The sequence below is a fragment of the Daphnia magna genome, linkage group LG1 (genome assembly GCF_020631705.1).
Source record: "Daphnia magna isolate NIES linkage group LG1, ASM2063170v1.1, whole genome shotgun sequence".
In the NCBI taxonomy this organism is placed as follows: Eukaryota; Metazoa; Arthropoda; class Branchiopoda; order Diplostraca; family Daphniidae; genus Daphnia; species Daphnia magna.
In genome coordinates this window covers 15,990,527-16,002,431 of record NC_059182.1, presented here as the reverse complement: position 1 = coordinate 16,002,431, position 11,905 = coordinate 15,990,527, and positions in this window count along the sequence as shown.

Genomic DNA, 11,905 nt, shown 5'->3' with positions numbered 1-11,905 from the left:
TTTTTTTCCCCCTTCTTTTCTGGAAAATGTTGGTCCTTCAATGCCCGACATAATGGAAGAAATTTCGGGTCCGCAAAAAAAAAAAAATAAAACGGGCACACTCGCGTGTTTTGTCTCCCGCACAGTTGTCGATGGGTCACCGAAAGAAAAAAAAGGTTTTGACTTTTGCCGCGTTGGAGGAAGGTGTTAATTTCCCTCCAAAGAAAAAGAGGGTTGAAAAAAAAAATATATATATATAGATAGATTACCACTATAGACATCAAAAGCAAGGGGGTTTGTAATGATGATGGGCCCCTCTCTTCTTTTCTTAACTCATTCAAATGGGGGGGTTGATCCACAGGCGTGCGCATATTTTTCCGCAGTTCTACATCGATTTGATGTGTTTTGATGTTACAAAAGGAATGTGCGGATTTTGTTTTGGTTTCTTTTGGGCTTCGCAACGTGTAGACATCTATAAAAGAAGATCCATACGTTGTGTGTGTGTGTGTGTGTTGGCCGGCAACCGATGGCCGTGAAGGAAAAAATGGGGATAGAAATAAAGAGAAAAGAATTATAAGAAGACGAAGCGCAGTAAGTAAGTAAGCAGGGGGGCTCTCACGGTACCTTGAGCTCTTATAGTTGCTGACGCTGTTTCTTTTGGCTGCAGCATGGACGTGTAGACAAGCCGGAGAGAGAGAAACAAAAAACAAAACAAAAAAGCCAAGCTCTTCGAGCGCACACAACCGCCCAGTCGGTCGTCGTCGGGTGATGGATCGCCTTCGATCCGGCTCGGAATCGATGTCGACCCCCCTCTTATACAGTAGAGGACAGGGCCAAAAAAAAAACCGGGAACACTATCTCATTCTTTTATATATATATATTTTTTTTTCTCTTGTTTTATATTCTTCTTCTTCTTCCCCCCTTTCTCTATCATAATTTTTTTTCTTTAAAGTTATATCTGTACGCCTTTTAAAGCAGCTCCTCCTATTTGGCAGAGGCTCATTTCTCGTCTTTTGAAACCAGATGTGCAAACGTCCATTTGAAGAGCGCGCGCGCGCGCGCGCAAGTTAAAAATGCGGTTCATTTCTTTTCATTCGCACCTGAATTTTTTGTGCTGGTTTAATGACATTCCGGCTAAAAACGTAGCCTCGTTGACCGCTGAGACAACCAACGACAAGCGTGGCTAATTTAATTGAGCGCAGCAACAACATCTGCGCGACGAGCAATGGGTAGAGGGTATATACGTACAGGCCCGGTACTCATCGTACTCGAACAACCAAAAAAAAGGGAAGACCCTGCATTGCGAGTGCTGTTTTGAAATGCCTCTTTAGCTCTGTCTCTCTGTCTCTCTCTATCCCACATGCAAGTATGCACGTACCCATAAGAATCAAACCTTTTTTTCCCGTTGAACAAGTTTCAATCTGTTACGTATTGATGAAGAAGCCCAAAACGGACTCTCTTTGACTTGCACCAGTCACGTATACTACTAATGTTTCCTTTCCTTATTTTCTGTTATTCTCCCCCTTTGTTTTTTGTTTTGTTTTTTTGGAAGGAAAAAGGATTTCAGTATACCGTGGTGGTATAGGGACTACTGTATATGTGTCTGTAAATCAGGTAGCACACACACACACATCGTCAAATGATATAGCCTATTCACAAGCCTAGCGTGATGTAATGATTGGTTTTTCTCTCTTGATTTCCTGCGTTTTTTTTAATGCGTTTTATGTTAATGGCCATAAAAACATAGAAAGAGAGAGAGAGAGAGAGAAAATAGAAACGATATACTCATTTGATAGCGTTCAACATGATTATTCATCGGCCTCGAGACGTCGACCTGTTTCACGTGCGGCTGTAGTGGAATGCCACTCGTTCACGGTCTTTCATACACATGTAATAACCCCATTACAAAGTCAATAGACCCTATTATTTGGAAAAGGGAGGCCGGAGTTGATGGAGTTGAGACGCAATCAACAAATCGTCTCTCGTGCTCAACCGATCAAACACTTTGCTTGTATATTAGTCTGTCTTTATTGCCTGCAAGTTTTTACTTATACGTGAATGTTTACAAATAGATAGACACGGCTGCCGGCCGTATCGAATAGGGGGGAACACACACACAAAACAAAACAAAAACGGCGGTAGCAGCAGATAAATGATGAGAGCATGACGGGACGTAAAATGGCGCAATAACATTGAATTGACGGTCAATAAAATCGAAATCAAAATATTTCCAAAGAGAATGAAAAAGGCGTCAGAGAAACAAGGCGTTCTTTTTTTTTTTCTTTGTTTCTTGATTGCAATGTTTTGTTGGGCGTGGGTGGGGGGCGTTCGAGAATAGAGAAAAGACGACATTCTTGACGATCTTTGGTTTTGTTCAGATTCCCAGGGCCTGAATTTCTCGTTAGCCGTTTTCAAAGTTGCGCGTGTCATTGGGCCAACATTAGCAAGCCATAACCTGATTGTAAATGGGGACGAAACAGAGAAATGGGGGGTCAAGAACACAAGGCAAGAGAAGAAGGGGGAAACATTTCTTCGTTTTCAAATAGATAGATAGATAGATATTTTCATTTTTTGTCTTTCCCCTTTTCGAATTCAACATAAACATAGCCGCGGTTAGAAAGGCAAAAGAAGACGACCAGCAGCGCGTTGATTAATCGTTGTGCAGGTGTTGCTACCCCGACAGCTTTTGGGGGTAATCAATGTCGGAATCCTTGGGGGGAAAACGAGCATTCAAGAGCCTACACAACACACGTATACACACACACACAAAACATTCCATCTGTTGCTTTCATAATAACTGAAAGCCATCGGAAAAAAAAAAACAGAGTGCGCGCGATCCCATCAACACTCCCGTATACGAAAGCTATATATTTATATATATATATTACATTACTTTTATCTTTATAGCCAGATGTGTGTAGGGGGAAAAAGGCAATATAAGAAGGGGTCGGTAGGGTTCGCATAGGTTGATGGAAATTTTGAAAAAGAAAAGAATAAAAAGAAGAGCTGGACCGGTAGCCGATTGCGTTGTGTGGTAGCAGCGGGCAATCACTCCCGTTACTGGAACACGTCCATAATAAAATGATGAACTACCATTCTAAATGAGCTCACGGGCTTTCGTGTCTGAACATGGAAGAAGCAGCTCGATGACTATTTAAATTGACCGCATTAGTATAGAGATGTAGTGTGTAAGCGAATGTTACAGAAAGGGACGGCTATATACGTGTCCGTTTGAACTGGACGCAACAGGATACCCCTCTTTTTCGTGACTAATAGTCAATTGCTTGCTATGAATATTTCTCTCAGCTGGTGTTCTTCTTTCTCCTCTCTTCTAACCGTCGTTTACTTTTTCCTTTTTTTTTTTTTATTTTTCATCGTTTTTATGTTAAAACATTTCGTTGTCGGCCGTGAGAAGAAGAAATTTCCCCGTATGCGTCTGGCGGCAACAGTGGCCTCTTTCTATTTTTTTTTTGTTTTTTTCTTTTTCTTCAGTTCTCCGTCTGTTTGTCGAATCTATTGACGACTCTCGCACCGCCAACAGTTTTCTATAGAGTGTAAACCGGGGCCGCCTTATATCACATCGAGAGTTTCAAAACGAAAAAGAAAAAAAAGGCTGTTGAGTCTATTTTCACGACACGTCACGTTGATATAACGTTCACATACAATTCAAATAAGATCGAAAAAAAAAGAAAAATCTCTTCAATTTATTTTCGTTTTTCTTCTCCAGTTCATATTTTCCCTGTGTGTGTGAAACGGCGGGAGTGTGTGAGGCGCAATATATCCCGCACTGCCGCCAAACGATGTTATAAGTAAGTATCTACGTACACATAAGAGAATGAGAAGGGAAAAAAAAAATAAAAGAGATACTTTTTTTTTTTTTCTTTCCTTCTTTCAAGTTTTTCTCTTTTTTTTTCCTCAGTAAAAATTTAAAAAAACGCCGCTCTTCAGCCTGTTTGCGTCTACGTCTCGTTACCCGCGACGAGGCTTCAAGTTTCACGGCTGGCCGCTAACCATTTCTTTATTTTTTCCCCTCATTTTTCGGTTCATTTCCAAGTCAAATAAGACAAAGCGAAGAAGAAGGAAAAAAGACAAAACAAACCTGTGCCTCTTGCTCACAACAAGAAAAAATATACAAATAAAAAACGAGGAACTATATAGACGGCGGCGGTGGTGGCGCGGCGGCGTCGGCGGCAACGTAGGTGGAGCAAACGCGTGTAGGCATCAGGTATGTGTGTATACATACGAGCGGTATAGACATTTGGAAGACTATACGTGCGACTCGTCCTCTGTGCCTTATGGTAGACATCAGCGTCATCACGTGGAGTGTTGAATAATTCAGACAGGAAAACTCGGAGAAAAAATCCTGTGCAGCCTCTAGCGTCTTGCGTGAATATAAAAGGAAATGAATAATTGGCAAACAGTGCGAGGTTTTGATGCTGTGCTGTACAAATGATGTTCCTCTCTCAGCCAGAAAGAGCTTCATGTTTTTATGCTAATTGTTTTCAATGCTCCATAAGAAAGCTAACAAACATAAACAGTTGTTCTGCGTGTGCAGACTGCAGAGTCTCGTATATGTAAAGCCAGCGCAAGTCGCATTCTCTCCGTGTTATACGGCTACTTTCGGCTGTATTTTCCTTTTTTTTTTATTGAACCCACTAATCGTAAAAAGGCGATTTATTCGCATGCGCACGAATTTGGGATTCGATTTTTATGTGTCTGTCTGCTGTCTTTTTGGCGCGAACAAACGAGCTCCTCTAGAAATTATTCACCTTCTCGGAATTCGCGCAATAATAACCGTCCCAAAGTCTTTATTCGCAATAACACGATTGACGTGCCAAGAGTGACAAGCGTATTTTTCTTTCCCTTTCCTTCACTTGGTTCCGTGAATAATGCTGTCATAATTTTTAAAAAATTATTAGAGCCGTAAGATGCCAACAGAAATGTGAGTGTCCAGCTTGCGCGGAGTATAGCAGACGCCGCTAATAACTATGTGGCAGTACTATGTCTGGTATTTCGCATGATGGCGTCTTGTTGTTTTTAAGCGTCATCAAACAGCCATTGATTTTTTTAAATTTTAATTTGGCAAAAATTCCTTTGCAACTATGGAGTTGACTACCCCACGTAACCTACTCGGTAAATGTATGTACAACAACAACAACAAAAAAGAATAACTCAGTTGGGTACAAGCAAAAAAAAAACAAAAATCGATTGCGTCGTGTGGATAGTCTCGGGGCTTCTAACAAAAAAAAATAGCCGCGTGATGAGAGGCAATCGGACTGCATCAAAAGCTGGCCGTCGCCTTTTTCCCAACGATGGGTTACGTTTTCGCTATCTCTCCGCGTGTCTATATTTATCCGTGTGTATGCGCACACAAACACACACACGGTGTATCTATATATATATATGTATGTATATATATAATCCAATATAGCCATGCCAAGTCGTCAAATAAATAATCCAATAATGGTTTCGGATCACGACGGGGATTTTAAATATAATACATATTTCTTTTTTATTCGGGCCCGCCGTCCGAGAATAGAAACACGTACGAGAGTAGCTCTATAGCTCGTCTGCATTTATATTACACTCGATCGAGCAATAATGGTTTTTCGATACTCTTGCATTTAACAATAGAAATATAGAAAAAGAGAAAGGACCTTAAAAAAATAAAAAAATAGAAAAGAAAGAGAACCGAAGTGTGTTGTACCGTTGATGATGTATTCTCCATTTCCTCGTATGCTAATGAATTCCTCAGTCATTTTGTACACACATAGACACATCGCAGCTCTTACATGCACAGCTATTTATTCCTCTTGTAATCTTTTCTTTTTTTTTATTTCCTTTTTTGGGTTATCCGAAGAATAAGCGCGGCTTCTCTTCACACAGAGAGAACGGAGAAGAAAAAAAGCGGCTCGTTTTTTTTCTTTTCTCTTTTGCATCTTCGTCTGATGTGATCAACAAATGAAAAAGAGAAAAAATAAAAAAAAAAGCCCCAAACAACCAACAACGAAATAATCAAATCAAATGATGGGAATATATTCGTAGCGTTGATGTGAAACGTCAAATACGCGAGACTGATCGTCACGCGTGTATACAACACGGCATTGTCGGCCTCCTTTTTTTTGTTTCGTTACCTTTTTAGTGCGTGCGTGTATTCTTCTTTGTATATTTCTTTATTCTTTTTCTTTTTTTCTCTCTTTTTTACCTCTTTGCATTATACCCCCTTTTAATTTGTTTGTTTGTTTCATTGGCCTTCATCATCATCATCATCACCGTCGTCTTCCTGATTATTTTTTCGTTTTGGTTTTACCTTCTTGATTATTTGGGGGGGTTTTGTTTGGAGAATGTGTCGGAGTTGCATAGCCATTACGCGGCGCGTGGAATTAGAATTAACGAGGCATTTTGATGTCAGTCGTAAATACAATGGCGTTCGTGGGGGATCGCGCCATTTTTACACTTTTAGGATATATACAACATGTGTTTATAGGAGAGAGCACAAGACTGCACAGCACACGTATATAATTATACTTGTATTATTCGTCCATAAAAAGATTTAGAATTTTTATTTTCTTCTTTTGGCTCGAGCGTTGGGCTCTTAGTCTTTGCAAAACAGTTCGGCGAAATCATTAAAGTCTAAATAAAACAACGAACTGTAGCGGCTTGTAACGATCCTCCTGTTTGTGAGCGTGCAACTATAATCCATCACGAGCATTCTAGAAACTCTCTTATATTTCTCCCCGTTCGGCGGTTCCACTCACGACACGAATCGAATTCGTGTTGGACGTTGAGACTTGTATTCAAAAAGAAAAAAGAAAAGGCCCAGCGACGCGAGCTGTTGCTGCTGGTGGGAACTGATTACACCCATCGAGGCCTCCTTTACAGAAGCCAAATAACTGTCCATCTATAGATAGACAGATAAATAGATAGATAGGGCGAGACGATCGGGAACTTGCTGAGGGCGGGCAAGGTCGCCCGTGACTTTTGAAACACCACAACAAATCACCTCCCTTCGTCTAGCCTATACCTCCTTTTCGGTTATTGTTCTTGTTGCTGTTGTTGCCGCTAGGACGTCTCCTCCGTGATTTATCGATTGATTAGTTCTCTTATGTATATTTTTTTTTCAAAAAACTTCTAGATATATGTGTACGCTCGTTATACTTTGGCGCGATTATTCTTGCTCTCGAACGTGTGATGGTTATATTATTTTTTTTTTGTTCAAAGGGTCGATCCTATCTCGGTGTGGGTACAAATAGCAGGCGTGAACCCATTGTCTTTTTCAACTCAATTACCCAGTCATAAACGATAACAACTGAACAAGAACAGATAGATGATGCAAGGTCTTTTATCTCGTGAATCTTTTCTAAGCGAAATGAGTTTATGGTTTAAATGGCACCGTTTTTCTATACAAATTGTTCTTTTTTTTTTAAAATAAAAATTGTCTTTCTTCATTCAAAGCTGTCGCTTCTCCTACAACAGGTGGGAAACCGGCCGCTTTTTTTGTTTTGTCCGCACTTTCCCCTGTGATTAAACAAAAAGAAAGTAGGACCAAAAAAAAAAGAATGGTCGAGGGCCTCTTGATGACGATAATGGGCGATGGACAGAGATCTTTCATGTTGGGGGGTCAACGGTCAAAGAGGTCCTCATACAGGAAATTATTCAAATGCTAATTGGTTCGGAACAAGGGTCCACTATTTAACGAGATATTCGCACATGTTTCACTCTAACCCGCCTTTTGTTTCTGTCTTTTGCTGCTCTCAACATTACCTACCTTCTTCGCACTTTTAATTACAATCATCTGCGTCCACTCTGAGAGAAAAAGAAAAAGAGAAGAATTAAAAAAAAATAAAAATAAAAACTGCTCGTACCTTGTGATTGAAACGCGCTTGTTGAAATCAGGTAGGAGGCAATCGGTGTACCTTGTTATCACAGCCGAAAAGTGTAAGTACAGGTCAAAGAGACAATTGCCTGTGTTTCGGAACAAATACCCGCACCGTTGGCTAACCTGAATTCCCTCCGATTTCCATCGGAAAATCAACACGGCCAGCGAAAACGAGTTGAAAAGAAGTTACTCTTTGCTAAAGTACCTTCCGCGTGTTGTATATATACACGCACATTTTCATTGTTTTTCGTTGCTTGCGCCCGATTTGAATCCGAAATGACGGTCGTGACTCGACCGTTTCGTCCACACAAAATGTTGCTATAAAAAGGAGCAAGAATTCGACCATTCTCGGTCGATGTTGTTTTTACTTCGCTCCCGAAATAGACAGAAAAGAGACCAAAAAAAGAATTTCTTTTCGACGAAAGAAAATTGATGGAAAGGGCGCGGATCGAAACGGTTTTTACTACGCTAGATCTCGTAGCATCGCCCTTGGGAAGTGAATATCTTTTGAAAAAAAAAAAAAAAAAATGTAAACGTTTTACGATAATTATTCAAAAACGCGTCTAACAGAAAACGAATATCAGCTGGCACTCTTCAGACCTTCCTTTCGAAAAAACAAAACAAAACAAAACCAACTCGCCCCTCTGTCAGCACGTCAGCAGTTCAGCAAATAGAAAAGCGCACAGTTTTGGAATTTGAAACATTTTTCGTGTTGCCTTTTTTTGTTGTTGTTGTCTTCTATTAAGAAATTCTATTTTGACCTCCTTCAGTTTCGCAACGTTCCCGAAATGACGGAAGGGACTGATGGCGCGCTGGACTTTTTCTGCTGGCGACAGCGAAAATTCTATTTGAGAAATGCACAGAAATTCCTTTCGTACAAACGGCTGTGTACGAATGAGTCAAAAAATCCCAAAAGAAATTGCGGCTAGTTGGCAAAGTTTCCTTATTTCGCACGCGGGGGCCATTTTGGTGCTGATGCGTAAACGTGTCCGGTTATAACGGTGATGCCATTCATAGCCAAAACAGCAGCGTGGTAGTTCTAAAGCCAGGTGTCAACAGATGAGCTCACTGTTATTTGCCCAGATCAATCAAAATGATGCTGGAAAATGACGCATTTCATTGCCTGAAAAAAGAAAACAGTTGGTAAGAAAAAATATCGTGAAAACTAGCGCCGTGTCAGTCTGTCTGTCTCTGTGTGTTTGATTATGTTAATCAATGAACGGAACGGCCACGTGCGAACCGGATGAAGTCGACAGGAGAAAAGAAACCTGTTGCCTATTGTGATGTCGTCATTGGCGAACGTCCTTGCCCGGCCTTGATGGGCGGCGTGAATAATAAATAATACTTCTTGCTTCATTCTTTTGCTTCTCTTTCTCTTTTTACACGCTCAACAATTATGCATAGCTAAGAGAGCTTCCCTGTTCACGCCAATCTGTCGTTTAGTAGCTCATTTCAAAATTGACTGTTGTGTTTCGAACGGCCGGTAGAGATCAAGTCGGTCTGGTTCTTGTACTCTGACCAACCGAGTCCGTTTCACGGTGATCGTACTGCAAAGTCATTATCGTGTGATGATACGTATGCCTGTAGTAAAAAAAAAAAAAAAAAAAATGTTATTTATACTGCTGCGATATAGTCTTTCATTTCACCATTTCTCAATTGATACCAAGTGTAAATAAGCCGGAAAAACCCCGAACAAAGGGATTTTTTTTTTTTTTTTATTCCTTTTAAAACAATGTGAAGCTCTCGTCGCCCTTGTCAGTAGATGAGACTGACTATAACTGGTCAACGGACCGAGTTATCCACAAATCCCTTGGCAAACACATGCGGTCGTAGCAGGTTAGCTATAGCGAGTGAAATGTTACCTAATTCTCAAAGAAATTGGGGAATTCCTTGTCAAGTCTGTTTTCTTTTCGTCTGTTTACTGTGTCTCGTGAAAGTGGCCGTGAATTCGTGTGACCACAGCTACACGTCAAACAAATGTTTGCAATTAACGTTGGCACAATTTGGATCGTTGTTATCAACGTCAGGACGATTATAAAGGGGAATTTCTTTTTTTTCTGTTTTTCTAATTGAAGATTAAAATTCGTCTCACAGTCACGTAGTGTCCTTGTTTCTCCTTTTTATTCTGACTGGTTTATAGCTGAACGTCACGTTGCGTCACTTGCAACACGTAACGATTCACGAGCTTATAAGAGTCATCCACAAAAAACACGATTTTTATGTTGGCTCCATTCGGTATAAGAAAACGGCGGCCAGCAGACGAAAGACCAGACAGAATTAATTTTTCATTTTATAGTTTGTTGTTTCATTATGCCCTTATTTGGTGCGTGCAACACGCACACGGATCCGTCGGGAGCCCCTTTCAGATTTCTGGTGCGTGCAAAGCCGTTTGGCTGTCGCAACAGTTGTCCGCGTTCCAGCAATCGATTGATGACGAGGCCGTCCGAGAAAGACCAGGTCAATGATGCTAAACTGTTGGAAACTTGGCATCCATCCGCCAATGTGATGTATGATCCTCGCCGTCTGCAACCACTGCCATAATTGCAGACATGACTGGCTTATACCTCGAAAACTGAGTACAACGTCAAAGTAAAGAGAGTCGGTCAGCAGCTTGATTGCAACATCTTTTATCTTTTTCCATTTTGTTTTTTTTTTTTTTTGTTTTTGTTGCCCGGCTATTGGATTCAATGGTCCATCAGTCATCACTCTATCAACTCTTTTTCTTTTCTTTTAGTCGTCGTATAACAATCGGTCAACAACAGGATCCCGTGGAGAACGACCAGATCTGCGCGCACACTCTTGTGAAATCAAACATTTGTGTGTTGTTGTTGTTGCTATTCCTCTTCTTTGTTTCTTTTGTGTGTTTGTGTGTGTGTGTGTGTGTGCAGCAATGAAAAACGAGAGAACAAAAAAGAAAAAAACGAACGTCTGGTGAAAGGTGAACGCGCACGCGCACTCACCAACAGCTGTCAACGTGCTCGGACGTGATATAATGGATTCTACTTCATCAGCATAATTCCGACTCATCTCTTTTTGTTTCTGTTGCCTTATTGTTGGGCTGCCGAGGGTAATTCGATTCCGGCATCTTACATATTCCATCCTGCATTTCTTTTTCTTTTTTTTTGTTTCGTTTTTCTTCGCGTGCTGTGTCTGTGTATTTATTTTCATATGATATTCACGAGGCGAAATTGTATTATTTTATAATAAATGATGAAAGGATAAAAGAAAAAAGGAAAAAAAAAGGATAATAATAAACGAAAAGAAAGAAAGATCGGATGGAAATTCAATGCATGTTGAATTGTTGATTTCACCGCCACTCATTTCTTTCTTATTATTTTTTGTTTTTTTCTTTTTCTTGGATAGATTGAAAATAAAAGGCACCAAATTACAGACACTCGTGAATAGTGAGACGAAAGAGGAGAAAAAAAAACAAAACAAAATGTTTAAATATTAGATAATCGTTGTATAAACAAGGACAAAAAGAAATACACCGGCTGGGGTGATGCCAGAGACATTTGTTTTTTTATCTTTCTTTAAAAAAAAAAAAAAAAAAACGTAATAAGATGAAATTTTTTTTCATAGTTTTATCTTGGACCGAATGCTGTTTAGTAGGAAAATATTTCCGAATACAATTGTGCATGTTGCGCGTGCGCCCATTTACCTGCCTTATATCAAGTATTTGAAATCAAAAAGAAAAAGAAAAAGAAAATAGCTCCCTCTTTGAACGGTGTGGGTGAGAAAAAGATAAAAAAAAAAAAAAGGCCCAAAAGAAGAGAAACACTAAGGCTGGAACAGCGAGGGTGGAGAATAGGTATAAGGTATATTACCTTCCAACATTTATTAGATATTTTTTTTTTTCTTCGACATTTGTTTTATTCTTTTCGTCGTTTTCGGAAACGAAAAGAAGAAAAAAAAAAAGAGAAAAGAGAGAGAAAAAGAAAATGATAGCCAATGCGGCCCCTAGTGCCCCCTTCCTTCTCCTTTTGAACCGCCCGCCCCCAAAATCGTCATCCCATACAGTAAAGGCAGAGAGAGAGTAAGGTAGTA